At 42.0% G+C, this 15563-nt stretch overlaps 1 pseudogene; it reads left to right on the top strand.

Moving 5' to 3' along the window:
- Window positions 1-2127: 2127 nt before the first annotated feature.
- On the top strand, window positions 2128-4439 carry LOC117875537 (annotated as a pseudogene).
- Window positions 4440-15563: the final 11124 nt, after the last annotated feature.

Here is a 15563-nt window from a genome sequence, read left to right as displayed (position 1 = left end):
ACACAATCAACTCCGGTTTGAATAAGGACTGGGAATGGCTGAGCCATTACAAACATTGAATCTATCTCCCCTTGTAAGTATTCTCACACTTCTTATCAAACTGTCTAATTGGCCTCTCAGAGTTGGTAAGACAACTCCCACCTGTTTATGCTCTCTGTATGTGTGTATATATATCTCCTCAATATATGTTCCATTCCATATGCATCCGAAGAAGTGGGCTGTAGTCCACGAAAGCTTATGCTCTAATAAATTTGTTAGTCTCTAAGGTGCCACAAGTACTCCTGTTCTTTTTGCGGATACAGACTAACACGGCTGGTACTCTGAAACCAGTCAGAACTAAGAAACCCAGTTTAAACTGAGGTCTACCCAGTGCAAGAGGAGACATGGAAGGTCAGAAGCTGTAAAATACTCTAATTTATGCTGGCGGGTTATGGTTCTCAAGGGACCTGACACTAATAAAGAATTGGTAGAACATGCAAATCATTAAACCTTGCTCCTGTTATACATTTTCCCATGTCTATGTACACTGTGTCTGCTGGAGATGGGGTTGTGTGTTCGGGGCAGATATTTTAGAAGCCATCTACATTATGGCAGTTGAGAATGCCCCCTGTGCTAACAGAATTTTATCCTGTGCCATCTGAGCAGTGCAAAGGTGCTGTAACATAGGAACAGATTCTGGCCCAGAACATTTTCAATCAGTTCATCAAGTACATTGAATATTGACTATTTCAGGGCAGATCACAATCTGTTTGTGGTGATTCTTCTAGAAGAAAAGAAGACTACAGGGTATGTTTTTCTTAAATAGTACCAGCCCAGTTGTTTTGTCATTTCCTAGTACTGATTTCCCAGTGAGGCCCATGAAGGAGTTATTTTTAAATTACATTCTGTAGCAATGTAATTGTATATCTGCATTTTACATATTGAGTACGGCATGTTCCCTACCCTAAACAAAATAAAATCTAAAGCAGACAGTATAATTAGATACATCCCTTTAGAGTAAACAACTTTCTACAACCTCATTTTCATGTTTCTTTAATTCTGATGAAAATAATTTACAGTCATAAAACATGGGGACCCCAAAATTGTAAAGAATGTGAATAACTTTGAATCTAAAATGAGTGATATCCCTTAAAAGGTAGGACATTGGAGAGCTATGATCATATTCTCTGCATAGTTTTTCAGCATTGTAGAAAAAATAGCACAAGATACATATGCACACACATCTATATATGGTTGAAAATGTCAGGCCATTGAAATCAATGGAGCTATTTTTTTCGACACCAGCTTAGAATATGGCCTATTCTAGTCTACTCAGGCTCTTAGCCTGTGCCCATCACTGTAACAAACTGCATTGAACTTCGAGGAAATAGCACAGATTGCAGGAGGGAAAGTTGGAGGAGGCACCAGGAACTCAGTCGGATGGCATATGGCTGATGATCACACTGCACCTCCACCTGGTGCCTGAAAGTGAGCGGATGGAATCATTCCATTCCAGAAAGCACAGCCAGCAGCTCCTTTCCTGCCTGAGCATACCCCATTTCTGTGTCTGTCAGTGCTCTACTAGTAAATGCTATGGGCTGCTGGCTTCGCATCAGTCCTGCTCCTAGCCTCCTTCTGAGGCATCGCACTGTAGCTCTAGCTACTCCACAGGTGCCTCCCTTATGATTTTCTTTACTTTTTAAAATGTCTGTTCTTGGGTCTCTCTGACCATTCCCAGCCTTCATCATTGGGTGTTAAGTGTCTCAAGGGTTCACAGGCTTCTGATAGGTGTGTGCATAATCTGGAAAGATAGGTGGACATCCTTACAAATTACTGGATTCCATACACATCCTTTGGTGTGGGCATTTCCTTAACTGCCCTCAGTTTCTCAGGGTCCGTCTGGAGTCCAGCGGATGTATGATATAGAGAACTTCAGTTCTTCTCAGCTTCAGCTTGTCTGCATTCAGCCTACTATTCTGTTCTCAGCACCTGTTTAGGAGTTGTTGCAGCTTGATATCATGGTCCCGAATTGCCGTTTTTCTTGACACATCCTCCTACAATAAGAATGTCATCAGCTACTGTCTTTTAGCCTGGAAGTTCTTCTAGTGTCTGGTTCAGTGTAGACTGGAACATATCTGCGATGGGCTGATGCCCATAGGCATCCGTACCCAGCAGTACCTGAGAAAAGATGTAGCAAAGGTTGTCATGTGGCTGGATGACTCATCTTTGCTTTATGTGCCAGAACCCATTCTCGACATCACAGACAGTGAACACTTTTGCTGTAGACAAATCGGGTAGTATGTCTTGAATTGTTGGTAATGGGTAGTAACTTCTTTTCAATGCTCCGTTAAGTGGTTGTGGATCAATGCAGATCCCCAGTTCACCTGATGGTTTTCTTATCGCTGCTAGGCTGTTGATCCACTCTGTGCTAGCTTCAGCATGTAAAATGATACCTCTTTTTTTAGACCGGTTGTCAGCTTCTTCTTCTGTGGCTCCACTAGGGTTAAGGGAATTCTACATCTCACGAGCTTCACATGGGGGTCTATTTCTAATCTCAGCTTGCCCTCTACGTGTCCATCGCCTTGAAATATGTGCTTCTATTCTGTTAGATTGCTGGAGAGGCCATATCGTGACTGTTCTTCCACTTGTCTCACATTGAGGATATTCTGGTGTTGTACTGAAATCAAATCTGTTGTTTGCAGTGCCCTACTGCCCAGCAGTCTTTGGTACTCCTGGGAGTCAACTATTTAAAAACTCCAAGCGATAATGTCTTGTTTCATGCGTTTATTATTGACAGCCTACATTTGCCCGCTGGCCCCAGAATGGTTTTAGTATACATCATCATTTCTGTGTGCTAATGCAAGAAGGCATGGGTAATAAACAGGAAGAACTAGAAAAGCTAGTGAATAAACACAACTATGACATAGTTGGTATCACAGAGACTTGGTGGGATAATACACATGACTGAAATATTGGTATAGAAGGGTACAGCTTGCTCAGGAAGGACAGGCAGGAGAAAAAAGATGTATATACCTGGACTGATGTTGAGACAGATTTGTTGAAAGTCTCTGGGTAAAGATAAAAGGGGAAAAAACAAGGGTGCTGTCGTGGTAGGGATCTACTACAGACCACATAACCAGATGGATGAGACTTTTTTTTTTTTTAAGCAAATAAGAACATTATTCAAAGCACAGGACTTGGTGCTGGTTGGGGACTTCAATTACTCAGACATCTGTTGGAAAACAATAAAGAAGAGCACAGATTATCCAACAAGTTCTTGGAATGGATTGAAGACATTTTTTTTTATTCCAGAAGGTGGAAAAAGCAACTAGGGGAGAGGCTGTTCTAGACTTGATTTTGACAAATAGGGAGGAACTGGTTGAGAATTTGAAAGTGGAAGGCAGCTTGGGTGAAAGTGATCATGAAATCATGATTCCAAGGAATGGAAGGAGGAAAAACAGGAGAATAAAGACAATGGATTTCAAGAAAGCACACTCAGGGACTTGGTAGGTAAGATCCCATGAAGAAAGTCTAAGGGGAAAAACAGTTTGAGAGAGTTGACAGTTTTTCAAAAAGACATTATTAAAGACACAAGAGCAAACTATCCCACTGCATAGGAAAGATAGGAAGTATGGCAAGAGAATACACTAGCTTAACCAGGAGATCTTCAGTGATCTGACACTCAAAAATGAGTACTACAAAAAGTGGAAACTAGGTCAAATTACAAAGAATAAATATAAACAAACAGCACAAGAATGTAGGGACAAAATTTGAAAGGCCAAGGCACAGAACAAGATGAAACTAGCTAGAGACATAAAGGGTAACAATAAAACATTCTACAAATACATTAGAAGCAAGAGGTAGACCAAGTACAGGGTAGACCTGTTACTCAATGAGGGGAGAAAGACAATAACAGAAAATGTAGAAATGGCAGAAGTGCTAAATGATGTTTTTGTTTCAGTTTTCACCAAAAAGTTTTATCTAAGATAAGTATAAACCAGTGAAAATGAAGTAGGATCTGAGGCTAAAATAGGGAAAGAACAAGTTAAAAATCACTTAGACAAGTTAAATGTCTTCAAATCACCAGGGCCTGGTGAAATACATCCTAGAATACTCAAGGAGCTGACTGAGGAGATATCTGAGCCATTAGCGATTATCGTTGAAAACTCATGGAAGATGGAAGAGATTTCAGAGGACGGGAAGAGGGCAAATATAGTGCCAATATTTGAAAAGGGGAATAAGGACAACCTGGGGAATTACAGACCAGTCAGCTTAACTTCAGTACCCACAAAGATAATGGAGCAAATAATCAAGCAATCAGTTTGCAAACACCTGGAAGATAATAAAGGATAATTAACAGCTAGCATGGATTTGTCAAGAAAAAATCATGTCAGACCAACCTAATAGCTTTCTTTGATAGGGTAACAAGACCTGTGGATGGGGGGAAGCAGTACATGTGATCAAGTTCTGTTCAATATGTTCATCAAAATGATTTAGATAATGACATAGAGAGTACACTTCTAAAGTTTGTGGATAATACCAAGCTGGGAGGGGTTGCAATATTAAAAATGATCTGGACAAACTAGATAAATGGTCTGAAGTAAATAGAATGAAATTAAACAATTAAATGCAAAGTACTCCACTTAGGAAGGAACAATCAACCACACACATAGAAAATGGGAAATGACTGCCTAGGAAGGAGTATTGCAGAAAGAGATTTGGGGTTTATAGTGAACTACAAGCTAAATATGAGTCAACAGTGTAACATTGTTGCAAAAAAAAGCAAACATCATTCTTGTATATATTGGCAAAAGTGTTGTAAGCAAGACATGAGAAGTAATTCTTCTGTTCTACTCTGTGCTGATAAGGCCTCAGCTGAAGTATTTTGTCAATTTCTTTCAGCCACCTTTCAGCAAAGGTGTGGACAAATTGGAGAAAGTCCAGAGTAGAACAACAAAAATGATTAAAGGTCTAGAAAACATGACTTATGAGGGAAGATTGGAAAAAATGGGTTTGCTTAGTCTGGAGAAGACTGAAGGGGGACATGATAACAGTTTTCAAGTGCATAAAAGGTTGTTAAAAGGAGGAGGGAGAAAACCTCTGAGGATAGGACAAGAAGCCATAGTCTTACATTGCAGCAAGGGAGGTTTAGGTTGAACATTAGGAAAACTTCCTAACTGCCAGGGTAGTTAAGCAGGTGGATACATTTTCCCAGTCTAATATCTCTGCTTTTTTCTTTCTGAGGAAGCTTCAGCATTGGGTCATAAGGTGGTTCTATTTCCCACACCACTTGCACTGTTGCACATAAGCTGGGCATTTTTATTTCTGTCACTCATATTGTTTTCCACAGTATCAACAGTGGACCATGATGCCTGGATTCTTGATTGATCTGTTCTTGATCTGCTTCCTGGGTTCCTTTAGCCTGAGCCTGTGTCCTTGTTCTGCACTAATGGCTGTCATTGTTTTGACCCTTTTCCTGCACAGTTCAGCTGCCCTAGCTGTTTGGGAGGCATTTCTTTAGGGCTAGATCTGCTTCTCTAAACAGGTTGTCCATGCCTCACAAATGATCCTGTCTCCATCTAGCAAATCTTTAAAGTCTTCAAAGTTACAGGTGGATGCCAGAGTTCTCAGCTCTGTAATGTAAGTGCCTATTCCTTCTTCTGCTTCTTGGTTTTTGGGGGGAAAACCCCAGCATCTATCCATAGTCTGTCTCTGTAGTCATGGTACTCATCAAACACTTTTATCAGCTGTTTCAGTGTTTCAGGCATAATTCCCAGCCACAGTGTCTCAATAGCTTCTCATCCTTTTTCCTCAATGAAAGAGTAAAACTAGCTTTATCTTCATTTTCTCATCTTTATCCCCTATGGTCAGCTCTGTATATAGATTCAGTTCGTGCTTCCATGGTTTCTATGCTTATGCAAGACTGTTGTTTGGGACTCTAGCATTCCCAGAGGTCTGAGACCCTCCATGCTGCCTGCCTGCTCTGTCTCTAGATGCTGCTTTGTTTTCCAGTTAATCACGCTCTCTTTGTTGCAGGACATGTCATTAGACCTACCACTGCCATCATGTGGCACATGCCACATGCTGGGTAGTAACATAGAGGATGCCATGTTACTAAAAGTAAACACAACTGAAGTTAGCATTCAAATCACATGCACATCAACTGACTTCCTGGTGCCTCCTCCAAACTCTTCCCTCTGCAACTTGTGCTCCTCCCTACAAGTTCCATGCGGGTTGTTACAGTTGCCACAGTGTCATGCATACTTATTTCCATATATAGTGAAATACTGTGGGCTCACTGATGTCTGTTCTGCTCAGGTGATTGCATAGGGCAATCTAACTCTATTTATCTCTTCTTTCTGCAGACTCCATCATAATGGATCACACCTTTCCAATAGGCTGACCAGATAGCAAGTGTGAGAAATCGGGATGGGGGTGGGGGGTAATAGGAGCCTATACAAGAAAAAGCCCCAAATATCAGGACTGTCCCTATAAAATCGGGACATCTGGTCACCCTACTTTCCAATAACGTGCTGCATTAGTCTCATTGTCTGATTCCTCCCTCCCCACACCCCCAAAATGGCTCCAGAGGCCACAGGTTGAGAGCTCCTGGCATAGTGGCATAAGTTAGGGAATGCTAGACTTGTCGGGCCAGACCCCACCAGGTGTGCACCACTCTGCCATCCAGGATTTCTAAGGTGCTTTGCATTCTGGCTTTATCCACCCAGAGCTAACACAACACCTCCCAGCCCAGCCTCAAGTCACCTGATGATTTCCCTACACTAAAGGAATCCGCAACTGCTCCTTTCAGACAGCTTTAAATCAGTGAGACAAAGGGGACTCATGATTTTCAGAGCCTGAATGAGCACTGTGTGTGTAGAAGTTTATAATGTGGCTTCTCCATCAATAAGACTGGTTTGATTCTCTTTTCAATTTCTGTTGCAGTTGTGTCTATTGCAGGGAGAGGAGGGATACAGAATTACAGAGTAGCTCCTGCGGTAGGAGATATTCAGGGAGGTTGGCGGATTGTGACTGTATGTAGGTTGGTTTGTTTCTCTGGAGGCATTCAAAAGCCTCAAGGCACGTGTGACTATATGAATTAAAAGTTGTTATGAACTATTATTATTATCATTATGAGAGTTCCCATTTGAGTGCCAATGATCTCCAGAAGAGACATTTCTGCATAATGAATGGAACAAGTGCTGATTAATGGGGAATAAAATCATTGACTAAGCGTGTAACACAAGCCTTATGGTTACAAACTGCCAAGAAGCAACTCATTAATTCTCTACTATCCATTCTGTAGAAAAGTTTTCTCTCCATTTGGGAATGACAGTGTGATAATGAAAGACTTCCTTATTGCTGGAGCTGCATGGCAGTACATGGTGCGTTCATGCAGACTTGCCAACAGCCCTGATTTAGGCAGGACATTCCCAGGTTTTCCTCTCTCCCTTCTGGATCCCCATATCTGTCCTGAGTATAACAGACAAGAAAATGCACTACAGTTCTCACCTCTGGCCACTACAGGCTGCTGCTGGGCTGCTAGAAACTGCCTGTCTTTTTCTCTGTTTTTTCCTCACTGCCTACCCTGATGGCTTCCACAGGCAGGGAACCGACCGGCTACCAATCACAGTAACTTTGCTTCACCCCCACTAGGAGAAAGAAGAGGCACTAGGGTGGGGAGGAGAGGAAGAGGGAGCCCCAAAGGAGATGGAAATAGGACAAGGAAGGAAAAGAAGGGGAATACCCACAAGGAGGTAGAAGGACCCATTAAAGATGGGACAGGGAGAATAGAAGAGGCCACTGTGGAGAGGGATTTGGGAGGAGGGGGACTGAGTGGGGGGGGATAGATCCCACGGAATGGGGCTAGTGGGCCACTAGCCACAGTGCTATCAGTGTGACTCAGTAGGGCACAACTGAGCTATGAAAATGACAAAGGGGAGGCAGGGAGAGGTTGTGGTGTGGGGAGCATCGTGAAGCCTCGCAGGCATCTTCATAGAGATCTGATTTCAAAGCAGTGTTGCCAACTTTCACAAATCATGAGCTTTTGAAGACTGTGGAGCCAAGAAGCTCCAGCCTTCACAACGCAGACAGCCCAGGGGAAAGAACAGCCAATCGCAGCCGCTGCAGGAGGCAGGCAGAACTCCTCCCTCGCCTTTCAGGAGCTGAGAGAAGTTTTGTGGATTTGGGGGGGATGGGCAAGAGGGAGCAGCCAAAATGATTTTCCCGATGGGGAAGGGAGGCAGGAAGCAGAAAGAATCCAGCAGTGCAAGGCAGCCCGGGTCCCTCCTCCCTGCGTGCCCTCCCGTGAAAAATGGCTTGGAGATTCTTTTTGCGCCTTCCCCTTCTGCTCTCTAATGCTACACCACCAGGCCTGGAAAGGTGGAGAGGAAAACTTCGGATGAGCTGTTCTCCCCCCAGGCAGGGGTTTGTGTGTGTGAAATCCCGTTGGAGCTGCCAGACCTGGGAAGAAGTGCAGGTGGAGGAGAGATGTGCTTGGGCGGGGGGCAGCAAGGGGAAGATCTGGGGCTGAGGGTCTATGGGGAAGAGGTGCACAATTATTGTATGGCTGGGTATGTAGATTTGATGTGGGACTAGGGCAGATGTGAGGGCTGGGGCACAAACGTAATTTATTATTATTTCCCCCACCTTTCCTGGGGTAGCTACAGCATAGAGACATTAAGTGATTTTTTTCCCCACAGCCCTGGCACCATTACCCATTGGCTGGGCTTTTTTCTTTCTATCCCTCATGTCGAGCCTTCAAAATGAAAAGATGTTACGTTAACACAATATTATTTTATTGGGATTATACAGCAGCTAAACCTGAACTTCTATTATTATTGAACAGCAGAAAAAACGTGTTTCTTTTTCTAAGTATGTGCATTGATTATCATCAGGTTTTTTTTGGGGGGGGAAGGGGGAAGAGGGGGATGTCTCATGTTTCCTTCCTTCCTTTCTTTTTATATTTTCCTGAGATGCTGATATTTGAGGGCTAAATTGTGCCCTTGTGTCATCTGAAGAAGTGGGGGAGTAGACAGCCTATCCAACCCTCTGCTTAGCTGAATAGAACCCACAATGACTGTGGATCTGGATCTGAAGCCTGGGCCAAAGCCCACGGACGTCAATGGGCTTTGGAGCAGGCCCCTCCTCTTCTCTGGATATTGCTCCTCCAAGGAAGTGGATGGGGAATGGGTGGAGAAAGCCTGGGCTCCACCTCTCCACTAGATGGACAGAGCTTAGGCCAGGCATGAAGGGAAGTAAGCTGTGTCCTCTCAAGGGATGCAGTGCCTTACAAGAGATGCTCCCTTGGAGTAAGAACAGAGCAGGGAAAGGATTTTGCCTCAGAGAGGTATCTGTGGGCCACCATGTCTCCTGGGGCTATCCCTCGGTTGGTGCTGCTTATGTTTGTGTGTTTATAGTTTGTTTTTAATTAATATATGATTTCCAGTGGGACTTAAGAGGTATAGGCCAGATTTTTAAAGGTATATAGGTGCCTAAAGATGCAGATAAGAGGCTAGTGGGATTTTTAGAAGTACCTACATGCCTAAAGCCCATTGACATCAAAGGGAGCACCTAGGTACTTTTGAAAATCCCACTAGGTGTCTGTCTTAATCTTTAGGTGCCTAAATACCTGTGTACATCTGGCTCTTAGACACTTTGAAAATGGAACTTAGGCTCCTAGTCAGTGAGGCATCTTTTGGAAATGATACCCTATAAGTTTGCCTGAGAACTTTTGTCAGAGTAAAAGCTGAGAAGGTGATAGGAATCCATATGCTGACTAAAAAGAATACACCAAAAAAGTGCCCAGTAGTTAATATTTCCATATCTTTCTAGCTGCTGAGTGTCTCACTGGAAGCCTGATTGTAATTCAGTGCAGATTTAATCTAATAAAGAACTCCTGCTTAGGGCAGTGATTAACAGTCCATATTGAAAAGTCCACAGTGATAATTCTGTGGCAAAAATTAATCAAAGGCCACAGAGTTTTACCTCATACACTTTTTAAAAGAAATGCATTAAGAATGTAGCCTCAGGCTCTTGGAATACTAGTCAACATGGATTTTAAAGTTAGTATTGAATCTTAAAGGCCCTCTCTGTGCTATAAAATGTAGCCAGTGTTCTTTCTATAAACTCAGAGAGCATGATTCATTTCTCGCTTATATCTGTGTAACTCAGGAATTCTACTGAGGCCAGTGGAATTTCATTGACCGGTGTAATCAGGCCAGAATGCTGATTCAGAGTGCGATTAACAACGAAATATCTGCCATGGAGGAGACACGTGTGGCAGGGTGAATCCCTCAAGGATACAAGCAAATTCTCATGTTGAGAAAATACACAATACCTTAATCATAAATTTTGAAGAAGGCTCGTTGGCATTGAATATCATGTGTACTTTTTTTTTTTTTTTGCCAAGGCAAGACAATTACTGTAGAGTGATAATTAAGGATGTGAGATACCATGTGTTACAGAGAAGTACTATATCGCCATGTGTAAGACATAAAGAAAACCGATCTATGCAGATAGGCTAATCACCTGCCTTAGACATACATTACCTATGGGAAAGTGAAAGTAAAAATAAGAGCCATCAGACAGAAATCACTCTAACTGCCTTGTATTTTCTTCCTCTTGTTAAAATGTGCATTTCTACATTCATTCCTGTGTAATGGCCCAGCACAATGACTCTGCACCACCTAGTTACCACTTAAGCCCTATCTTGAGGGCTTGCAGAGGACTTGCAAGGTGCACAGGCCCTCTGCCTAAGGGTAAATGTCCACCATAATCAGCATCTTCAAAGGGGTTCCTGAAAGAGGAGGACACCAAGTCCTCAGTAAGGAAAGATCTACTTAGTCCTTTAACCCCTGCTCTGACACCTCAGAATTATTCCCTACAGAACATTCTCTCATGCTTCTCCAGTCTCCTTTTAAATGCCTAAAATAATGTATCCTTCACTATATATCTTGGCACAGATAAAATTTACCTTTATTTAATTTCATCCCATCCATTATATCATGAGTATGGTAGAAGAACCTATACAGAACAAAATAGGTATCAGTGATTATTTTTTAGCTATAAGTTACACCTTTTACCACGGTCAGCAATTCCTCTCTCTCCTTGGTGTTTACATCCTTAAAACACTTTTGAAATGTGTGTTTCATTCTGTTTTTAACTTTATTTTTGATTACAGATGGCCTAGTAGTTTGCAGAGGGTGGAGATGAGCCATTACTTTTGGTCTATGTCAGAATCAGTCTCAGAGACATAAACAGACTAGTGATTCATGAATTCGTAGATTTTACGGCAAGAAGAGACCATTAGAACAGTGGTCTCCAAAGCAGGGTGCGCAAGAGGATCCTTGGGGGTGCGCGGCAGGAGGAGCGTTTTTTTTTTTGTTTCATCAGGCGGGAGTCCGAGCGGCTTTTTGTTTGTTTGTTTGTTTGGCAGTTCGGGTTGCTTTTTTTTTTTCCAGCAAAAATGATAGAGCAGGTGCGGTGGGGGAGGGGTGCGTGCTCAAAATTTTTTTACTGATAGGGGTGCGCGATCCAAAAAGTTTGGAGACTACTGCATTAGAACATCTAGCCTGACCTCCTGTATTATATAGGTCATAGAAGGTCACCTACTGATTCCTATATTGAGCCCAATAACTTGTGTTTTGCTAAAACACATCATCTAAAAAGGCATCCATCCTTGAAGGTTTCAAGAGGTGGAGAATACATCAATTTCCTTGGTATTGTGTTCCAGTGTTTAATCACCTCACTGTTAAAAACGTGTGCCTTATTTCTAATTTGAATTTATCTGGCATCAACTTCCTGCCTTTGGTTCTTATGGCTTTCCCCCTACATTAAATTGCCCTTTAGTAGCTAGTATTTTCTCCCCTGGATGATATTTGCACACTGGAGTCTAATCTGTAAAGTTCTGCAACCAAGCAAACACAGGTAGCATAGGAAAAAATATGGTGATAAAATCTATGAAATATTTCTGCTGATCAACTTGACACAAATGTAGTCCAATGGGTAGGGCACAGATGAGACACTGAAGATTTGAGTTCTATATCTAGCTCCATCACACCCCTGCTGTGTGACCTTGGACAAGTTATTTCAGATCCCCATGCCTCTGTCTTGTGTAATTAGATTGTAAACTCTAAGAATGTCTCTTAGTAGGTGCTTTTACAGTGCCTGGTACAATGGGACCATAATCCTGGGGCCTCTGGGTGTTAATCTAATGTAAATAATAATAGGGTATACTGTGGTAGGGAAAGATCTGTATGGATGAACATTGTTGCAGACAGGTTTGAGAGGCACTCTTGGTTTGAGAGGCACAACTGTTTCCTTGTGGAACAGATGGGGCTTATAGAGCTCAGATGGGATACATCAAACCAAGAGCAACATCAAAGTTCTGGCTGAGCTGCATAAGAGCTAGGGCACGTTATTAATTTTTATGAGCTCTTTATGGTCATTGTAACAATTTGTTCAATGTAGGAAGATGAGAAGGAGAAAGAAAGTGAAGTGGGTGGTTGGTGATGTTAAATATCATCTCTCAAGGCTCTTGGTGGGGATATGCCAATACCCCCCATTAATGCTACCACACATCACTAGTTTCCTGAGTCTGGCAATCACTACCTCCTCCTTGCTCACCCAGGAAGACATTTACCTCTCAGTGCAGCATGTTTGCGCATGCACCATTTAAGCCTAAACTTATATCAATTAAAGGAGCCAGTTTCGTCTGGCATGAACAGTCATTCGTTGTGAGCTCATGCTGTCACCACACTGTTCTCTCCTACATTATATACTTTCAGACTGATTCTCTCATTATTTGTGGTAATATTTTTTCCAGTTTTGGGCCCGATGATGTACTCATTCCATATATACAGCTTCCATTGAGATCAATGGCAGTTGTCAGAATAGATTGATTATGGGATCGGGCCCATTGACTTTCAACTACATGGTGATATTGCATGAAACTCCATTTTTTAAAAACAATATTTACTCTTTAAATAAAGACTGGATGTCTTTCTACAAGATAAGCTGTTACTTCTGCCACAAATTGTTGGAATTGATGCAGGAATTACTGCGTGAAATTGTATGGCCTGTATTACGTGGGAGAATACAATAAATGATCGTAGTGGTCAGGCCTTTAAATCCATTCATTTTCTCTTTTTTTAGTCATCTGGGACCTCATCTGTTCTCCTTCTTACTGGTTCTTTAAATTCCCCTGCCAATGGATTATATCTCATGCACGCACATATGCTCAGGTTATCCAGGTACTCTATCTGCAACCAGTTGTCATTCATTCACTCTATTATCCCAATCCTCCTTAGCTTGCAGCGTTCTCCTTACATTGTGTTGAAAATCGAGACAAAGTAACAAGGGGCCTAATCCACTCCTCACAGAAATTAGCAGGTTGAAGTTTTTCCATTGACTTCAATGAGCTTTGGGTCGGGCCCCAAGATACGATTGTTCTTCTTCCTGATTGTGTCGTGATCCTTCAGCTTCCCTGGTATCCTGGCTCCAGCGCATTTATAAAACTTCTCATTTCCTTTGACTTCTTTAACTCACCCTACAGTATTATCATTTTGCCTGTTTGAATTGGTCTCCACAAAGCTTTCACTGACATCAGATCCTCAGCTGGTTTAAGCTGGTGTAACCGTCTGAAAGCCAATGGAGCTACACCAGCGGAAGATCTGGCGCAGCTAGTCATTTTGCTTTCTCATGCTGATACATGCTACATCCTGCATTATTCTCTTTTGCCCCTCTTTTATTATAGGTAGTCCTTCAAATAGTCACCTTAGTTTGTTCTTGTTCCTCGTGTTTTTCTGCTGCAGTGGAATTGATTTCTGTTGTGCATCTTTTATATTATACCTTGGAAACCTTCCTCTACCTTTTTGCTTTCTTAATAATTTTATACTTAGGAACTTGTTTATTGGTTCTCACTCTCTGGCAGATTGTCCTTTGGGTGCAACTGAATACTAATAAACCTCTCCTTTGAATTTACTACACAATCATATGTTAATGATCACTCCCTCCAAGTTTACCGTTCACCTCCAAGCTCTTAATTACTTCCTCCCTATTAGTCAATAACAGCTCCAAAATTGTCTCGATTCAGCTGCTTGCTCAATTTGTTGAAACAAGTAATTAGCGCAGTTTGGTAATTTTCTTTGATTGACTGAATTTCAATGTATTTTTTCTCCCAACAACTGTCTGTGTAATGCAAATTTCTTGTGACTTAGTCATCTCTCATCATATTTCCCAGTACAAACTGAGCAGCACCTTCATTCTGACTTTCAGATCTGGAAAAAACATCGTCTTTATTTGTGTGTGGCCTAATGGAAAAACAGTAGCTAGCTTGCAGGCTTTAAGAAGGTTTCTGGGCAGAGTTCAGAAGTCTAGTACACTTTTTTGCAAAGATGTTGTAGCTCTAGATATTTGGTTGCAGGAAGGGATTTCAAGGCATTGTGCATATGGGACTGCTGCTCATCTTTGCTCTGAGTTACCATTGTATAAAAGACATAGTCTTTCTCTGTGTATCTTTCTTTCTTGTAGGGAGGAAGGATGGTTTTGTGGTTAAAGCACTGCCCTGCAACTTTGGTGATCTAGTTTCAATCAGCAGCTCTGACAACAACAGTCTGTGACCTGTTTGAAAGAGGACAATGTTACTGCCCCAACTAGGTATCTTGTAGTTCATCCTAGCAGTGTTTACATGAGACAGTGGCAGCACAACAGTTTATTGCGCACTGCAACTCACATCTCCTTCGTCTGCACTGTGAGGCCATGTAGACAAGCCTTTAATCTCTACGCAGTAACTGAGAAGAATATTGGAACATGTGGGGCTTCTGGTGAGTGGTTGCAAATTCAAATTCCCATCTAATCTGTCACACAGATGGTGAATATTCTGTTCTCTTTGAGTGGCTCTGTAGGACATTGGACTTCTAGAGCAGGGAGGACATTTTTAAAGGTTATAGGTCTGAGTCTGACTTGCAGTCAAGGAAAGAGAATTCCCTTGGCCTAGGAAAGGCGGTGGGAGCCAGAGGAGAACATGAGTTCTAGTCTCCGCTCTTCCTCACCCAAACAAGCACAATGAATAGACAGTACCATTGTGATGACTCTTGAAGCTCCTTTGTATTTAAAGAAAAATAGTTGAAGAATGTACCCAAATACACTGAGTGCATACTGTACAAATGCATGAGTAGATTAGCTTTCACTATATGCTCAATAGCATGTAGAAAGTGACAAGCTATTTTGAATAACTAACTCCAAATAGTGCACACATCGTAATGGTCAGAGCCTGATTGCTGAGGTCGCTTGTGTGAATTTGGGAACAGAAGTTAGGATGGCCTTCCCAGCAAACATTACTGATGATAGTCCAAACATCATTATTTAGATTCTAAGATCCTCGGGGCAGAAACTTTATCATTCTTTGTGTTATGTACAGGGCTAAGCACACTATCCAGGGGTAACATGTAATAATGTGGTTAAGAAACATAGTCAAAGATGAGACAAGAAGTAAATCTCATGTTGAGAAGACATGGAGCAAAGGCCCATGATCTATTGGTTGACTGCTGCTAGGAACTCACTCTCATTAGCATTAGCAGACA

The sequence above is a fragment of the Trachemys scripta genome, chromosome 3, assembly GCF_013100865.1.
Source record: "Trachemys scripta elegans isolate TJP31775 chromosome 3, CAS_Tse_1.0, whole genome shotgun sequence".
Classification (NCBI taxonomy): domain Eukaryota; kingdom Metazoa; phylum Chordata; order Testudines; family Emydidae; genus Trachemys; species Trachemys scripta.
Note: the sequence above shows the minus strand (reverse complement) of the source record. Positions and strands in the feature narration are given on the sequence as shown.